The 19648-nt window shown below is 35.9% G+C and overlaps 1 long non-coding RNA gene across 6 annotated transcripts; it reads right to left on the minus strand.

Annotated features, from left to right (window-relative positions):
- Positions 1-259: 259 nt before the first annotated feature.
- Positions 260-2896, minus strand: LOC110865903. 6 transcript variants are annotated; one of them, XR_002551055.2, is made up of 7 exons: positions 2155-2896; positions 1886-2074; positions 1632-1707; positions 1444-1521; positions 1244-1339; positions 695-827; positions 260-568 (listed from the first exon to the last, which is right to left on the minus strand). It is a non-coding gene; the product is annotated as an uncharacterized LOC110865903 (long non-coding RNA). The 6 variants fall into 6 exon arrangements; XR_002551057.2 differs by lacking the exon at positions 695-827 and having other exon boundaries at positions 2155-2396; positions 2471-2895; XR_002551056.2 differs by lacking the exon at positions 695-827 and having other exon boundaries at positions 2155-2217; positions 2289-2893.
- Positions 2897-19648: the final 16752 nt, after the last annotated feature.

Genomic DNA, 19648 nt, shown 5'->3' on the forward strand with positions numbered 1-19648 from the left:
ACCCTCGTTAACGACAAGAGATTGTCTTGTGTATTCATATTAACCTCAGTAACTTCTTTGTAAAATATAATGACAAGATAAGACAAATAAGTAATTTTATGTTTCTAACACTTTTATAAAAGTGAATGCTGCATTTTCAATGGCACATGATGTATTATATCTTCTTCGGCACACGAAGCACTAACTTGCTCATATTATTTACTTTTCGATGTAATAGATATATCAATATGTAAATGAACATAAAATGGAGGTAGCATCATAATAGCGAAACATATTGATGATAAAAAAAACAGAGGGCACTCTTTTGACCCATTTAGTAGTATAATCATATCCTATGCATTATGTGCTAATATAAAAGTTTGAAAAGTTTTAGGACAGAAGGATCTGAAAGACAGCCATACCGCCTTGCAGCCATCAAGACGCTCCAGTGAGCTTCCAGTAGGATCGGATCGGCAAATTTTGGTCTAAACAACTAATATTGTCCTGAAAGAGTGCGAGCTTGTATCTTCATTTTTTTCATCTAAGTCTTGTGCAAATGGTGCAACCATGTAATTAGCTTTGACCTGACCTGAAGAACACATGACGATGTGAATCCTAAATTTAAAAAATCACTTCAATAAATGCTTGCATATAGAAACAACAAAGTAACTCCTCTTGTCTTTGAAGATATTTCTTGCTTAAATTTAATTTTTACCATCAGGTAATGCTTGTTTTATTTCCATGTTTCTTCTTCCCATCTTATAAATTTTCTCTTTTGTTTTCTAATTGTTTGCCTTCGATTAGGCTTCCTAAGATCTTCATCAAAACGAGAGACACAAAAAAAAAACCTGGATAATGAAAAGAAAGTTACGACGACCAGTGACTTTAAGCATATTTCATATATAAAATGGTAATAATAAGTTTCATAACATATATATCAGTTATCTTTAAGGGTGAAAAAGTGTTTTGAGGGTCAACTCGGCCCATTCCAGCTGGTACGAAACAAAGACAACCATAATCCGTGTTGACCCGTTACCCAACAAGGGAAGCGACACAAGAGAGAAGGTTCGACACGTTAGTCAACCCAATCCATTTTGGCCCATTTTAAACCTATCCCAAAGAATCTACAATAAAACAGAAAAATACTTCAAATAAGTTGTTTGCAGCTCAACCCCACTTGGACTGACCCGTTTCGATCCGAACCTATCTCGGTCCATTATACAACTAACCCAGACCACCTCTAACGAAAATATAAATTACTAACCGTGTATTTATGTTGAAGCTTCTTTATAAGCAAGGTTATACCAGGCTGAAAGCATGAGATAATAAAATGTTTTGGGTCTCGTTTGACATTATTCGTCTGTAAATAAATGACCCCAGCATAATCAACTTTATTGAATTTGATCAGAATTAATTTCAAAATAGAAACCAATTTCAAGATTTTCTTGAAAAGAAAGAACCTACCCTTTTTTATCACAACTTCTGATACTAACGTTAGACCCTTAGATTGTATAGCAGTTGGTCTTGTAGAAAGCCTACATTCTGTATTAAATCCAATCAGTTTCGGTAGGCTACGGTTTGGCTCAAGGAGATGGAAGTTGAACAAGTGAAACTTTAAGCACCAAGAAAACAAATGCATATAAAAATGATACCTGTATACGGCCCACATCTGAGCTATAGAATATGAGGTCATGTTGGTACGTACTATGGAGCAAAGTAGTCATGTACCTTGACAAAGAATGAAAGATAACCCACAGTGCGTATTAGATAAGCCCTTAAAGAAGTATATATAAGAAGCTTGCTAGCGAATCAGTGTTACCACTTATCAGATTGACATGGAACCTATGAATCCATGAAAATATGTTCTATTTTTTTATGCTTTAGTTAAGCAAAAAGATGTGGTTACCAGATCAACATGAAGCTCTATTTCAACTTCCCTCCTATCCTTCTTTCTAGGCTCACTGAAATCATCATGGTGAAATGTATCATAAGCTGAATCATCAAAAGTATCTTGAAGCGGTATATTTTCGGTAATTTTTCCTTCTTCAAATTCATTAACCAAATTCATTAACGGATTCCTCTGAACATGCTAGATCTACAGAATTTTAAAAGAATTAAACTAAATTGCACTACAAATTTGCACCTAAATTAAAAAAAGGGATGTAATTGTCTTACAGCTAGCATTACGAGCATAATTTGCAGCTGACAACAGTTCTTCACGGTCATCATCAAATTTCCCTAAAAATATCATTAAAAACCTGTTATATTATATAATTTATACAAAATCCTTAAATCCAGTAGCAACATACCTGTACAATTAGAACCATATCCCTAATCCGCCGTCTTTTATAATGAGACTCAATAAAAAAGACAAACCCATACCTGGTATTTCTTGTCATAACAAGCCTAAGGTTTCTCTGGCCGTAGTGGTTGGTAACAATCGTCAGTGCACAACCAAACACATACATAAAATGAATGAATTTAAGGTTACCTGTGATGGGATGCAGAGATCACCAAGGTTACCAGTGTTCCGACGACTGTACGACTAACCGGAACCCCACGAAAGCTGAATATAACAAACTGAAGAATCTGTCATACCTTGTTTGCGTAAAGGGTTGCGGGGGGGCTATATAGGGTGAAATCGAAAACGTAAAACGAAATTGAATGCAGGAGTGCAATATTGAAAGGGAAGTCCGACGGTCCCTGAACACCACATCTTCAATTGCATTTAAAATGAAAATTGAATCGATGCTGGTATGAATAAAGCCTAATTGAAAGAAATGGGATGCAAGGAGAGGAGGATAAAATGGGAAGAAAAATAAAAAAATATAGGTTTTATTTGAGACTTTTAATCTGCCATCTTAAAAAATGGGTGTTAAATTACTTTTATGTTCATAGGAGATGTATTATATAGTTATATAGATATGTTTTAAATACACATATTTAGATGTTTATCTTTCATACTTTGATATTCTATTATTAATTTATTCATCAAATGATAATTGTTCTTGGTTCCCCTCATACGCATGTGTGATTAATGCTTAAAGCTTTCGCCATGTCGTGGTCAACCCATCAACAATGTACCTGACCTATATAAATGGATAGTGTTTTTAATGAGAAAAGGACGTCTAAACAATTCACCTACATATGCACTTGGTCCCATTAGCCATGTGGTAGTCAAATCATCAATTATTTTTTAAAGGCAGTGGGATATGTTCCATTAATCAAAGGGAAAATTACCAGACTAGCCGCTTGACCAGCCATTTTACGAAAATAGCCATTTGACCGGGCTTAATGGACCTTCCCATCGAAGTGAACTCCCATTTTTATGCACCTTCAATCCAGCCACAAACAAGCGGACACGTGTCCCTCTTACCTGACCAGGCTTTATGCACCTTCAATGTCAGCCAAGCCGCTACAAGTACAAGCCGAGCCGCTTCGCCCCCTGCCCCACAAGTACAAGCCGAGCCGCTACAAGTACAAGCCGAGCCGCTACAAGTACAAGCCGAGCCGCTTCAGTAGTATTTTTTTTTTAAATTTCAAAAAACATCAAAAAAATATCAAAATACATCAAAAAAATATCAAAATACTCTTTTCTCCATTTTTTTTATGAAGGCCGTCTAAGAAAAATATAAAAAAATTTATACACATACTAGCTTATATCTTTTAACTAAGAAATATCGTTTTTAAATATTGATGTGGACAATGTTTCTTTTTCTATCCATATTTTTTATTGTTTTCAGGCCAAATAAACATTACTCAAAATTACTTATCTTTTTATTAATTTGCAGGTATCAAAATTATTTAATATTGTAATATTTTTAGGATTTATAAGACCGTTTTGTGTAATATTGATATAAGTATAATGTTTATTGTTTCTAATTCATCTCTTATCAAAATAAAGAAATATGTGAACAAATCAATTTGATTGCTATATATGTATAAGTTATGTTAGTGTATATGCAAAGGTTCAAAAAATGGTAGACAACAAATAAGTTCGGTGACTTTTAATATAACCTGTACATTTATATGTAAGTTAGATAATATTTTAAAAAATATACATAAATTACCAATAAAAATATATATAAATTTCTGATATAAATTACCGATATATATCATGATTAGTTATTTAAAAAATTATATAAACGATATTTTTTAGTTTTTTTCCTGAATGTCTTGATATACATTTTATTAAAATTATAAAAAAACTATTATTTTTTTATTCATAGGTTAAAATTATAAAAAAACTCACTTTTTTATAATATAACCTGCACAAGATGTAAAACTATTATTTTTTTATAAAAATGTAATGTCTTGTTCGTAAGTTAAAATTAATATTCATAGGTTTGAAAATAAATATTTTTTTATTTGTTTCGAAATATATATAGTCTTATGGATGTGTGCATATTTTTTTTAAAGTAATTGTTCGAAAAAAAAAAGAAAAAAAAATTAAACTAAACGTGACCAAAGTATGTATTCAAACAAAGATAACGAGAAGACAAAAAACACATGTGTGCAAAATCCAGATGTTATATATACTTACGAAATTATACATAAAAAACACATGTAAAGGCTTGGGCATGTGTTGAAAGCCCATAAATTCAAATGAAACGGCTTGGGGGTAGGTGGCATGCTGAAGCGGCTTAGATCCAGGGTGTAGCGGCTTGGGCATGGGTTGAAAGCTCATAAATTCAAATGTAAAGGCTTGGGGGTAGGTGGCATGCTGAAGAGGCTTAGATCCAGGGTGTAGCGGCTTGGAATGGGGCAAAGCGGCTCGGCTTGGCCATGAAGCGGCTCGGCTGACATTGAAGGTCCATTAAGCCCGGTCAAATGGCTATTTTGGTAAAATGGCTGGTCAAGCGGCTATTTTGGTAATTTTCCCTTAATCAAATTGGACCAGCCAATACGTACACAAGAAAAAAACAAATTTTAGTAGGCAATAGAGAAAAATGCCCGGATAGTCCCTGTGGTTTCGTCTTTTTTCACCTATAGTCCCCAACTTTCTAAAACTACCTGAATAGTCCCCAAGTTTTCATTTTTTGTTCCCGGATAGTCCCTGGGTCTAACTTCAGTTACTTTTCTCTGTTAAAATGATGTGAAATGACAAAAATACCCTTTCCTTAAAAGGCCAAACCATAGGGACTATCCGGGCATCTTCTTCATTTTTATTTATAAAACCCCACCACCACACTTCATCTTCAACCCCCACCCACCCACACCACCACCACCACCACCACCACCATCTACCCCAACTTCACCATAACCACCACTGCCACAACCATGCCCGCTGCAACCACCACCACCGCCATCATCACCGCATGTATCATATGCTTCTATTAATGCTATGCCCGGATAATTTGCTTCGTCATTTAAATCACCAGCAACTCACGTTCATAAGTTTTGTTACTGAAATCTGATTTTGGACTGTCTGTAACAGATAAGATCTGATAAAAATTGTGGTCATCACGTTCATAAGTTTTGTTACTGAAATCTGATTTGATTCATAAATTCTGGTAAATCGAATCTGTTGGTTGAATTTCGATCAGTTTCAGCATGTTGTTCGTGTTAAATCGGTCGATTTCAGACTGAGTTTTGATTGCTTTCGGTGAAAAGTGTTTAAACCGGTTGTATTTCAGTGAATTTCAAACTGAAATAGTTTGTTTTCGGTGTGTCGTTTGATGATTGCAAACATTTCGGTGTGATTTCAATAAGTTTTGGTAAAATATTAATCAGTTTGAACAAGTTTCATTGATTTTCGGAACGAAATCTGATCATTTTGAATAAGATTCATTACTTTCAGATTCTCGACCAGTTTTGGACGATTCGGAAAATTTTCAATAAGTTTCAGAAGTTGAGTTTATAAGAGTGGTAGTTGATTGAATTGAAGTTGATTTTGGAATTACAGATTGATTTGCTTAAGAATTTGAGTTTTTGAAGTTGTTTGTGTAGCTGAAATAGTTGCATTGCATTGACTGTTGTTTGTTTTTTGAAGAACAAGTAGTAGAGATGCAGGTGGTATAAAATGATATCAGTTTTGTGTTGCAAAAAGAATATTAAAGTATTGAGTTGCTGGTGATTTAAATGAAGAAGCAAATTATCTAGTTCATCAGCGATGGTTGTGGTGTAGGGATGAGCATATCGGTATCCGATACCGAACCGATACCGATACCGCCTAATACCGATCCCGAATTTCACCCAAACTAGGTACCGATACCGATACCGAAACATGTCGGTTAGGTATCGGTACGGTACGGTATCGGTATTATACCGTATTTTGAGGGTCGGTATCGGTATAATACCGATACCGTACCGTACCGATACCGAAAACGACAAAAAGTGGATACCGATCGGGATACCGATCGGGATCGGGATCGGTACGGGATCGGTACGGGATCGGTATGGGATCGGTATTCGGTGGCATATGATCATCCCTATTGTGGTGTCATCAGCGATGATGGCGGCGGTGGTGGTTGCAGCGGGCATGGTTGTGGCAGTGGTGGTTATGGTGAAGTTGGGGTAGATGGTGGTGGTGGTGGTGGTGTGGGTGGGTGGAGGTTGAAGATGAAGTGTGGTGGTGGGGTTTTATAAATAAAAATGAAGAAGATGCTCGGATAGTCCCTATGGTTTGGCCTTTTAAGGAAAGGGTATTTTTGTCATTTCACATCATTTTAACAGAGAAAAGTAACTGAAGTTAGACCTATGGACTATCCGGGAACAAAAAATGAAAACTTGGGGACTATTCAGGTAGTTTTAGAAAGTTGAGGACTATAGGTGAAAAAAGACGAAACCACAGGGACTATCCGGGCATTTTTCTCTAGGCAATATTAATATTACAACAAACTAGAGTACTAGACCATTCTAATTCTTGTCTTTTGAATTTTTTATACCTAATGGAACCCTGCTCTTTAATTCATTTTTTTACAATTAGTTTCTTACATCATCCCGTTTTTTCAAATAATTATTGTTTACATTAGATAGCTTTATATTGGGGTGGCGTCTAATACAATTGGGAGTTAACTTTTGAATGTACATACATCTAAAATAATTATGATTGCATCATAGTAACTATTATTATCCAAACAATTTTGATGTTGCATAATAATAATTGTTTTAGCTTATTCTTTTTTTTTACCATTTATACTATAAAAAGCAAAAGGAAAGCCAACCAATTGGCCTTCGTTTTTTTGTCAGAGGAGATCACAAACAAGAACAAGCCAAGGAACAAACGCCATTAGTTATCATGGTTGATTTACAAGTGTTGGACTTAGGCCTTTAAATAAACCGAACGTTTATGAACTGTTTGTGGACTTTGTTCGGCGGGAAGTTTGTTTATGTTCATTTAATTAAACGAACGAATATGAACACACATTTTATTCGTTCTTTTACGTCCGTGAACGTCCGTTTATGTTTTTTCATTTATATTCGTTTATTTACATTTGTTTATGTTCGTTTATTTACATTTGTTTATATTCGTTCACTTATGTTTGTTCGTATATGCTCGTTTCAATTTAAATCCACAAGTAGTTATCTTTATACAAATACTAAACATAAAAGGAACCTTCTAACTACTTATATAAATATAACTAATTGGTAATTGGACTTTCTAGTAAAAAATGGGGTTTTCAATGAAATTTATGGTAATTAATCACTAATTTATATAAGAAAATTAGTTTATGTTCTTTTATGTTCAATAAATTATGTTCATTTGTGTTGGTTTATATTTCTTCAACTATGTTCGTTTGTGTTATTTATTGTTCTTTAAATTTTGTTCGTTTATGTTTGTTTGTTTGTTTATATTCATTCACGTTGTTCGTTTAAGTTTTAAATGGACGAACATAAACGAACACGAGCATCCCCATTTTTTTAATAAACGAACATGAACAAAAAATGTGTTCAGTTATATATTCGTGTTCGTGTTATGTTAAACTTAAATGAACGAACAAAAAAATGCCTATGTTTGTGTTCGTTCGGTTCATTTACAGACCTAGTTAGACTAACATCCACATTATATTTTCATGATCAGCGAACTCTCTAGTAGCCTTCCTTGTAAACCAATCGTGAATCATAAGAAAGCAAATTAAAGACAAACCCAAGAAAATTAACATCGATCCCTAAGAAAGCAAAGAGGCCCAAAATTAGAAAAAGTGATTGTAAGGCCTCAACAACCCAACGAACCCACTACTTGGTAAATGTCACCGATGTGCACAAAATGCAACATATAAATTACATCAATTGTGGCATAAAACTAACCCTTTTTAGTACTAATGTTGGAAAAAGTGTGCTTTTGTCTTCCTTTTATATTTTCAGGATTAAATGAACTCAAATCAACAAAAGAAGCAAAAAGGCAGCTAAATCTAACATAAATACAAGAAAAGGAACAAACGTGGCATGCCCGACCTCCCGACAAGCATCCTCCCAAGCAAAACAAAAAGAAAAAAGACTGAACACGCCCCGTGCTCAGTGAGCACGGGGGCGTGCCCAAGTATCAGCAGAAAAGACAAAGTGGTAGAAGCTTCTATTGCCCACCACGGGGCCGTGCTCAGCGGGCACGGGGCCATGGTCAACTATAAGATTCGCTAAATCCAGGCAAATCTCAATAGTACAGATATGCTTCTGCACACGGGGTCGTGCTCAGCGGACACGGGGGCGTGGTCAACTAATGCAGACAACATTTAATGAAATTGCAATTAATGAAGAGAGAGAGTCGGATGGGCACGGGGCCGTGCCCGAGCTTCTGTTCCACCTATAAATAGGAGTGCTTGGAGCTCTTGCAACTCATCCCTTGGCACACCACCTCTCTCACACTTCACCCACCACCCACCACCATCACAACACCATCATCCACCACCATCATCCATTGTTCATCATAGAGTGTGTGAGTCGTCTCGGGATCCAAGATTGATCGTATAAGAGTTCTTGACAATCAAAGGCCATGTTTGCCTAAGTCTCTTACATCACTTGGTGAAGACAAGTGTTTAGTGTAATACTTTTCATTTTTAATCTTTTGCACTTTTTAATTGGTTTTGTATTAATGACTTTAATTACTAGTTTCTTATGTTGAAGGTGATTCTTCCTTATCGTTTGTCCGTGGTGTCTTGGCATTATTTTACTGTCTATATAAAATAAAAGATTTTCACCATTCATATCTCCATGGTCTATATGGAGGTATGTTGGCTACCTGGTCGGGGGTTAAGAGAACGGTTTGGTAAGAGTCTTGCCATTGTTCAGTGTATAGATCCTGCAAAGGACCTGGGTCAAATTTAGTAGGACCTCCTTCAATACCCAACGGTATTGGAGGGGGGTCCAAACTCTTTGATCCCCTCATAAGTTAAACTACTATTAAAACTTTAACCCGGCTACTTAGGACTGTATCCATGCTGACTCAGACTACTTAGCCGAGGGTAACGTCACCTTCAAAACAGGGGCCTGCCACATTATGCATTAATAACTTAATTAATTATCTTTCAATAATCCGACCCTTAGGATTGTATCCTTGCTGACTCAAACTACTGGGTTGAGGGTAACGTCGCCTTCAAAAGAGGGGCCTACTACAATAACTAAGATAATCTATTAAAAAGTGCAAAAGTGCAAAAGTGCGAAAATAATCAAAGGTTACACAACACACGAGTCAGATCCAAGTGATTCATCTTGTCTATCTGTTTTTCCTTTTATTTTATTTTCAGCATTTTAGTTAGTTTTATTTTTCTAGTTTAAAAACCTTTTTCTAACATTTTGATTTGATTAGACGTTGAGGATAAACCGGTACTAAAAGCTCTTGTGTCCTTGGACGACCTCGGTATCTTACCAACACTATACTACGTCCACGATGGGTGCACTTGCCCATATGTGTGTTTAGTGTTAGTGAATATCGTGTTTATAAATTTAAAACTTGGCTAAAAAGTGTAAAAATGGCTTAAAATATACACCTAAAATATATACACAGTGACACGCATCAAGTTTTTGGCGCCGCTGCCGGGGACACAAGGATTTTAAGAAAGTTAGGAATCAGCGGCCTAATCATTTTTTTGATTTTTTTTAGGATTTTCTTAGTTTTTCAGCTTCTGCCGAACTCAGCTCGGGCCGTGCCTGTTGAACACGCCCCGTGCCCAATCATTGGAACTGGCAATCCTGTTTTAAGTCAGACAGTAAGCTGAACACGGGGTCGTGCCCACTGAACACGCCCCCGTGCCCAAGATTCAATTATTGAAAACAGAACCGTAAGATCCCGACGGTTGGTAATTTCTGACACAAACATGAGTGATGATGATATTTTTTACTTTCGGCACTCTTATGGTACGTGGTGTCAATTATGTGGTGGCGGTCATAAAGAATTAGAATGTTATTTTCTAAATTATAAGCCCCACTATATAGACCCATCATTTTCCTGTAGCCTTAAGAGGGGCGAAAGGAAAAATAATCCTTATCTCTCCCTCGAATGCGCTCAACCAGATATTCTAGGAGAAATGCTCCTCGACGAACTATTTCAACTAGAAGATCTAGTTCTTAATTGGTTAAAAGAACTTAAGATGGATTTCCTTAATTCATCTCAAGACGATGACCAAGAAGAATTGTTGGGTTCGCATTCAAATAAAAACAACCTCGTTGCTCCGAACAATACCTTCCACTCTAGCAAGGACTTGGACGATAGTCGTCCCTGTGCCGATTGTGCCGTGAAGGACTCCCCATCGACTTCGTTCGATGCATACATAGACCTGAGCGATTCGGCATACACCTTCTTTAATGAGAGCCCGGAAAAGGGTTGGACTTGTCCACCTACATTTAGCATAGGAAGCACCCTCACCGACAACCTCTTGCGTTCTCGTCTTAATCTAGAGCAATTAAGGTATCTTAGGCACTTTGGGGTTGTTTCATCCAGTAAGGAACCGCCCGATCCGGATAAGTTCCTTGAAAATAGACAATCTTCATAATCAGCCTTTCGACACGGGGCCGTGCCCAGCCAACACGCCCCCGTGTCCACCAAAAGATTCCTTTCTGACTTTACGTCAGAATACGGACAAAATGTGTCAGGATCTTGCCTGCACACGGGGCCGTGTCCAGCATGCTGTCGTTTTCTATAAATGCAACCAAGAATCCTGCCCATTTGGACCATCCAGGGACAGAGATTTGAATGGATCTTCTCTCCTACCATCCTACGTATGTTCTAAAAGAAGGTTCCAACAACCATCTTGTCCTTTCCTCTTTTATCCATTTCCTTCTTCTTCATCTTTCTCCAAAACCTCCATTGAAGCTTGAGATTTCAAGCTTTATTGTAAGGATTGTTGAAGTTTTGTTCAAGGAATCTTGTTAAAAATAAGTTGCATAACATTGTTTTAAGTTATTATTACTCAAAAAGGCTTCACAAATTGGAAAAATAACTTAAAACTTCGAGATTCCTTGATCCAAAATTCTGCAGAAAGGTGAACACGGGGCCGTGCTCGTTGAGCACGAGGCTGTGTCCAAAGTACTGTTTCATTAAAATAAGCTATTTCTGGTTTGTTTTCATAGAATGTCAAGTTAAAACAGTGGAACATCTTCTGTACATTCAAGAAACAGTCGAAGAGGGAGAAGGCCTTCCATTGAAGCTACCCTTGTACACTACGTCATGGCACTACGGGAATCTCTCGATGAAATGACTTCGGTGGAGGAGGACCTAATAGACCGTATAAATTATCTTACGGTGGGGCTGGAAAATAGTTTTCAAGAAATTAACCTCTTGCACCAGAGGTTAAATATTGTTGTAACACCTCCCATGGAACCAATCCTCCCTCAAGAAGATTGGAACCTAGCACTTGGAGTCAACAACCCTACCGGATGGGATGACATTACAGCGGAGCCTCCCCTTGAAGATCTACAAGAAGTCCTGGTGGAAGTTGTACCTCCTCAAACCGACGCCAACGAGCCCGCCTTCTTCCTCCCAAGGGAGATAGAGGAGTGGCTCGACGACGTATGAGGAACCCATGCCTGGAGAAAGGAGTTTTTTGAAGCCACATCTAACCAAGAGAATTATCTCTTCGGAAATTTTTCTAATTAGAATAACTTTTAGGCTAGAACTCCTTGGTTTAAGCTTCTTGTGCTCACCTATCTAAATTATTAACTTCCTAGGATTATGTATCTCTCTATGATTTTAATAAAATGATGGTTTTAGTGTTTGAATGATGTTGTGATAAATAAAAAACACTTGGGATGGTAAAGGATAACAAGGGAAACGAGAAACATAACCCCATGCACGAAAACAGGGCCATCCGACAAAAAATTCTTCATTACAGTAAGTTCAGCACGGGCCGTGTCCGCCCAACACAGCCGCGTGCTGCACAATCTGCAGAAAACACCCAGTTCAGGTAACTGGACACGGGTCGTGTTCACTGAACACGCCCCCGTGTCCAGACTTCTGTTTCTCTTTACTAAATTTTGTCACTGGCACCTGAACACGGGGCCGTGTCCAGAGTGCCAGTAACATAAAATTTTGCTTTTAACACCCTTTTATACATTCAATCAACCTAAAAACTTATTTTTGGGACATATTGAGGACAATGTGTAATTTAAGTGTGGGGGGATGCTAAAACTTTGAATCTTGCAAGTCCTAATCAACAAGCCTTACACAAAACTCTATTGGAACCGCTAATCACCCCAATTTTTTTCAAAAAATTTTCATTTTTTTACTTGTCTAAGTTTAAGTTGGGAATTTCAAGTTCTAAAAAAAGGTTATATTTTTACAAGTTTACAACCGATAGCGTCGTGATAAAAAGAACCAACATAAGAAAATTATGAAATGGCATGACAAGCTTAGTTAAAATTTGATTATATATATTTGATCACATAAAAACCCATTCCCACAAAAGTGAGTTTTGAGCCTTTATTGAGCATACAAATACATATCTTTACACTAAATGCTCATTTTTCGTTTCTTGTGTGAATAGCCGCTTGGTTCATACGACTCTAGAACTTGCCACAACAATGCATTCCCGGTCCTTACCAACTTAAACCCGAGTAAGTAAATGATGGAGGCATTAGGACTAACCTTTTTTTTTCTTTCTACACCATTATTTTTCATTTTTTTTACCACCTACCCAAAATCCCCCTAGTTAACCCCTTTGAGCCTAAACCTTTTCATTTCTTAACCCAAAACAATCACCCTTTTTACCCACCTAAACCTTTTTATTTTAACTCTTTCTTTTAGTAACAAAGCTCGGTTTTCTTATGACTTCTAAAAAAATTGATGAAACCAAATAAACAAACAAGTTCATCAAAATTAACCTTATTTGAAAGAAATGGTTCATCAAAATAAAAATAAAATTGTGAAAAATAAAAAGTCTTTAAAAAACCGATGCTTTTTACTCTTTTCGCCCTTTTTCTAACCATTAACCCAACCACCCACCTTTAGCTCAAGCCTAACCCTTCACCCCAAAAGTCCTATTGATATTTACAAAGGTATATAGTTAAAAAGGAGGAGGATTGATTGCTTGGCAAGCTCATGGTAGGAGTAAGTTCTATGCCGCTCTCGAGTGATTCACTAAAAAAAATACACCTTCGGCCGAGTGTTGAGTGATCCCCCGTGAGGTATGTGAACTTGTATATAAATGGAGTTTTAAAAAGGCATGTTATGCCCTAATAAGTAATTTATCTTATGAAACATTTTTTATAAATCATGACGAATAGGATTGTAAATAAATAAAAATAAAACTTAATAAAGAATCTTGGGAATCCCGACACTCTATGACAAGTCCAAAAACCTTCTCTTCTACCCATTCCATTTGGGAGTGAAAAAGCCACCTTATAAAGAGTTTCGCTTGAGGACAAACAAAGATTCAAGTGTGGGCGTATTTGATGTGCACAAAATGCAACATATAAATTACATCAATTGTGACATAAAACTAACCCTTTTTTAGTACTAATGTTGGAAAAAGTGTGCTTTTGTCTTCCTTTTGTATTTTCAGGATTAAATGAGCTCAAATCAACAAAAGAAGCAAAAAGGCAGCTAAATCTAACATAAATACAAGAAAAGGAACAAACGTGGCATGCCCGACCTCCCGCCAAGCATCCTCCCAAGCAAAACAAGAAGACAGAAGCCTGAACACGCCCCGTGCTCAGTGAGCACGGGGGCGTGCCCAAGTATCAGCAGAAAAGACAAAGTGGTAGAAGCTTCTATTGCCCACCACGGGGCCGTGGTCAACTATAAGATTCGCTAAATCTAGGCAAATCTCAATAGTACAGATATGCTTCTGCACACGGGGTCGTGCTCAGCGGACACGGGGGCGTGGTCAACTAATGTAGACAGCATTTAATGAAATTGCAATTAATGAAGAGAGAGAGTCAGATGGGCACGGGGCCGTGCTCGAGCTTCTGTTCAGCCTATAAATAGGAGTGCTTGGACCTCTTGCAACTCATCCCTTGGCACACCACCTCTCTCACACTTCACCCACCACCCACCACCATCACAACACCATCATCCACCACCATCATCCATTGTCCATCATAGAGTGTGTGAGTCGTCTCGAGATCCAAGATTGATCGTAAGAGTTCTTGACAATCAAAGGCCATGTTTGCCTAAGTCTTTTACATCACTTGGTGAAGACAAGTGTTTAGTGTAACACTTTTTATTTTTAATCTTTTGCACTTTTTAATTGGTTTTGTATTAATGACTTTAATTACTAGTTTCTTATGTTGAAGGTGATTCTTCCTTATCGTTTGTCGGTGGTGTCTTGGTATTATTTTACTGTCTATATAAAATAAAAGATTTTCACCATTCATTCCACGGTCTATATGGAGGTTTGTTGGCTACCTGGTCGGGGGTTAAGGGAACGGTTTGGTAAGAGTCTTGCCATTGTTCAGTGTATAGATCCTGCAAAGGACCTGGGTCAAATTTAGTAGGACCTCCTTCAATACCCAACGGTATTGGATGGCGGGGGTCCAAACTCTTTGATCCCCTAATAAGTTAAACTACTATTAAAACTTTAACCCGGCTACTTAGGACTGTATCCCTGCTGACTCAGACTACTTAGCCGAGGGTAACGTCACCTTCAAAAGAGGGGCCTACCACATTATGCATTAATAACTTAATTAGTTATCTTTAAATAATCCAACCCTTTAGGATTGTATCCTTGCTGACTCAAACTACTGGGTTGAGGGTAACGTCACCTTCAAAAGAGGGGCCTACTATAATTAAGATAATCTCTTAAACAAGTGCAAAAGTGCGAAAATAATCAAAGGTTACACTACACACGAGTCGGATCCAAGTGATTCATCTTGTCTATCTGTTTTTCCTTTTATTTTATTTTCAGCATTTTAGTTGGTTTTATTTTTCTAGTTTAAAAACCTTTTTCTAACATTTTGATTTGATTAGACGTTGAGGATAAACCGGTACTAAAAGCTCTTGTGTACTTGGACGACCTCGGTATCTTACCAACACTATACTACGTCCACGAAGGGTACACTTGCCCATATGTGTGTTTAGTGTTAGTGAATATCGTGTTTATAAATTTAAAACTTGGCTAAAAAGTGTAAAAAGTGCTTAAAATATACACCTAAAATATATACACACCGACACGCATCAGTCACACCCTCATCATATACAGAAACCACGGTGGTGACTTCATGTTAAGGTGAGACCAAGACAATAATTACGTTGTTTAAGATTTAAACCATCAAAATAAACAAGTTGTTCAAATAATCAACATAAAAATAAGTAACGTCTGTTCTATTGATATCTAGGCAATCCTGTATGATCTTTGTCTTTTTACTAGATTTTGTGTAGGCTACCAGATCCAAACTTGTATTCTTTGGATACCATAATTCAAGATTAGATATTCCTTTTAGATATTTGAAAACTTTTTTTACTGCTTTTAAATGGGATATTTGGGATTGCATTAATGTCTCGATAGAAAACATGTTGCAAACATTATATCTGGTCTACTAGAAGTTAGATATAGCAAAGAACTAATTCTTGTATAAGTTTTAATATCCACATATTTACCATTAGGATCAAAATCTAATCTGATTCCTGTTCCCATGGGAGTTTATCAATACGAACAGTTTTCAAAAGAGTATTTTTTTAGAATTATTCTGATATACCTTGATTGACTCATAAATATACCACCAGAATGTTTTTTAACTTGAAGTCCCAGAAAAAATTAATTCTCCCATCATGCTCATTTCAAAAATAACTTGTCATTAATTTTACAAACGTTTTTGCAGACTTCTGGATTTATTGATCCAAACCTAATATGATCAACATATAATTGAACTAACAGAGCGTGACCTTTATGATTTTTAAGAAACAGTGTGGTATTAGTGGTACCTTTTGTGAAACCTGATTTTATTAAAAAAAAACTTTATAAAGTTCCATACCAGGTTCTAGGGCTTGTTTCATACCTTACAAGGCTTTATTTAGTTTAAAAGCATGTTTTGGAAATTTTGGGTCAATTAAGCCTTCTATTTGTTGAACATAAACTTCCTTCTCAAATTCACCATTTGGAAAAAGCAGATTTCACATCCATCTAATAGACTTTGAAATCTTTTAAAGTGGCATAAGCTAGGAAAATTCTGACAACCTATAGTCTTGCCATAGGTGCACATGTTTCATTGTAATCAATGTCTTCCTACTAACAATATCATTTTACCACTAACCTTGCTTTATTTCTTGTTATGATCCCCTATTCATCAGATTTATAACTAAAAACCCATTCAGGTCATATTATTGATTTTTCTTGTGGTTTCAGAACAAGATTCCATGCTTTACTTTTCTTAAATTAATCAAGTTCTTCTTGCATTACTTGTACATAGTTTTAGTCTTTGAGTGCCTCTTGTACTGTTATAGGTTCTACCATGCATAAGAAACCAACATATCGACACTCATTTGTAGTAGCTAAGTTGGTCTTTACCCCTCCGTCCATTCTACCAATGGTGTTGGTTGCTGGATGATCCTTTGTCCATTTGCTATTACTGAATGGATTTATCAAATCTAGTCTTATATCAGATGAAGATGAAGTGCTTTCTCCTTCCCCCAAATTTTCTGTGGGGATGGGATCTAATTGGGGCTTATTATTTATACCATAATTATCCTCCCAATTATAACCAAGAAGTTCCTCAAAGAATTCATTTAGAAGGTACAGATTATTTTCTAGATTTTCTTTGGTTTGCACAATACAATTATCCGAAGATTGTAAATCTAATCTATCATCAAAGGCTACATACATGCTTTCTCTAATTGTTTTGGTATTTAATACAAATACTCTATATGCTTTTGACACTAGAGTGTATCCCTTAAAAGTTCCTTTTTCAGCCTTCTTGTCAAACTTTTCCTAACTATCAAAATCATTAAAGATGTAACACCTGCAACCAAATGTGTGCAACAATCTTATTCAAGGTGTTTTGAAATTGACTATGTGATAAGGTGTTTCATGATGTCTTTTGTTGATGATAGTTTTGTTTTGAGGAAAGCAAACATTTGCTATAGCTTCTGCCCAAAAATAAGTGGGTGGATTTGCATAAGCAAACATTGTTCTTGATGCTTCTATGAAAGTTTTGTTTCTACTTTCAACATCTCCATTTTGTTATGGAGTTATGGGAGCTGAAAATCATGAGATATTCCTTTGTTGATTAGGAATGACTCAAGTTTAGCATTTTTAAATTATGTCCTACCGTCTAATCTGATCCTTCTAAGTTTTATTTTAAATTTTCTAAATTTTCTTTATAAAATTAATGTTTAGATCAGGTGTCTCACTCTTAAGTCTTAAGAATTCAACCCATGTGTAAAAGGAGTAGTCATCTACTATGACCAAGATGTATTTTTTTCCTACGAAAATTTATGTACTCACAGGCCCACACAGATCCATGTACAAGAGCTCTAATGTTTGAGATGTTGATGACTTGGAAACAATTTTATGAAATCCTGTTTTAGATTTTCCTAGTTCACAAGTTTCACAATGTTTATCCTTTTTATATGATATTATTGGTAAACCTCGAACCAGATTTTTGTTGGTTAGAGTTCTCAAGTTTTAAAATTTAAATGAGCCAATCTTGTGTGCCAAATCCAACTATTCCCTTTGTTGTTTTGTTAAAATAAGCACAGTTGACGGTGCTCAATATTTTCATTAAAATCAAAATATTAAGTAGATTTTCTGCTTCTTTTACCACTAAGAGAAACTTTGTTGTCTGCTAAACCAATTAGCAGACAATAATCATGTAACACGGTTATCTTAAATCCTTTGTCACAAAACTGTCCACAATTAAGATGGTTGTATTTTAAACCTTCTATATGTGCAACCTTTTCCATTTTTAATGTACCACATTGTACATTACCATACTCCAATGTTCTACCTTTAACCCTATTACCAAAAATATACAAATTTACCAAACATAATTGTTGGACAAGCTCCTTTCTCTAGTCATGTGCTTAGAGCAGACCCGCTGCACATGAGGGGCCTGGAATGAAATGCTTGGAGATTTTTAGGTACCTAAACTTTCTTAGGTACTCTGGTGGAGCTGATCTCTTTATAACTTCCATCTGATAAGCTATTAGAATCAGAATCCTAATCTAATGGTGAATCATTGATAAGTTTGTTGTTTTTGGAAATGTGATCTCTGATCAATTTTAGAATCTTAACACGCATGCAACCCATCTTATCTGACTTTTCTAATATTTTAGATTCAAGTGAAAGTATACTTTCTTAAGTTATATTATGTGTCCTTTTTGTTACTCTGAACAATATCTAGATCTTTGAAAAAGTTACTTTTGGAATTTTCACTCTTATATAAGTTCCTTTTGGTATGTCTAAGTTTTCCTCTAAATGTTGTTTTGTTAAATTTAGTATCTGATTTAGAGCGTGAGCCACTACAATAAAAATGGCTTTTTAGGACCTTTTCTGTGGTACGCTTGTAAAAGAGGGTACTAAAAAACTATTTAATAGGACTAATGAACTTTTGGGGTCCTTTTATAATATACTCTACTAAACTGGTTTCCTAAAAAACTATTTAATAGGATGGATGATTTTTTAGGGTCCTATTATCATATAATTTAATAGGACACTTAAAATGTAGATTCTAATAAAGTACTTTATAAGACATTTAATTGTTAGTGTCCCATTATGTGGTACTGTGTTAGGACACTTGATCATCTGGGGTCCTATTATAACATAACTTAATAGGACATGTTGTAGTTAAGTCATAAATGTTTAGTGTTATAGGACCCTTTCTAGTAGAAGTCATATTAGAACTTAACTTAATAGGACACTTGACACTTGGATCTTATAACTTTAAACTTTATAGGAGGTTTAATCACTGTGGTGTTATTATAATACACCGTAATAGGACACTTGATTATAAAACATTAGTTTTATAGGATGCTTATTCGCTAGAGTTTTATTATAATATAACTTAAAAAGTCACTTTACACTTGGGTCTTATAAATTTAACCTTTATAGGGCGCTTAATCATTGTGGTGTTATTATAATACACTATAATAGGACACCTGATATTTGAGTCATAAAACATCAGTTTTATAGGACGCTTATTCGCTAGAGTTCTATTATAACATAACTTAATAGGACACTCGACACTAGGGTCTTATAACTTTAACCTTTTATAGGACGCTTAACCATTATGGTGTTATTATAATACACCGTAATAGGACACTTGATATTTGAGTCGTAAAACTTAAGTTTTATAGGACGTT

This window comes from Helianthus annuus, chromosome 6 (assembly GCF_002127325.2).
Source record: "Helianthus annuus cultivar XRQ/B chromosome 6, HanXRQr2.0-SUNRISE, whole genome shotgun sequence".
NCBI classification, from domain to species: domain Eukaryota; kingdom Viridiplantae; phylum Streptophyta; class Magnoliopsida; order Asterales; family Asteraceae; genus Helianthus; species Helianthus annuus.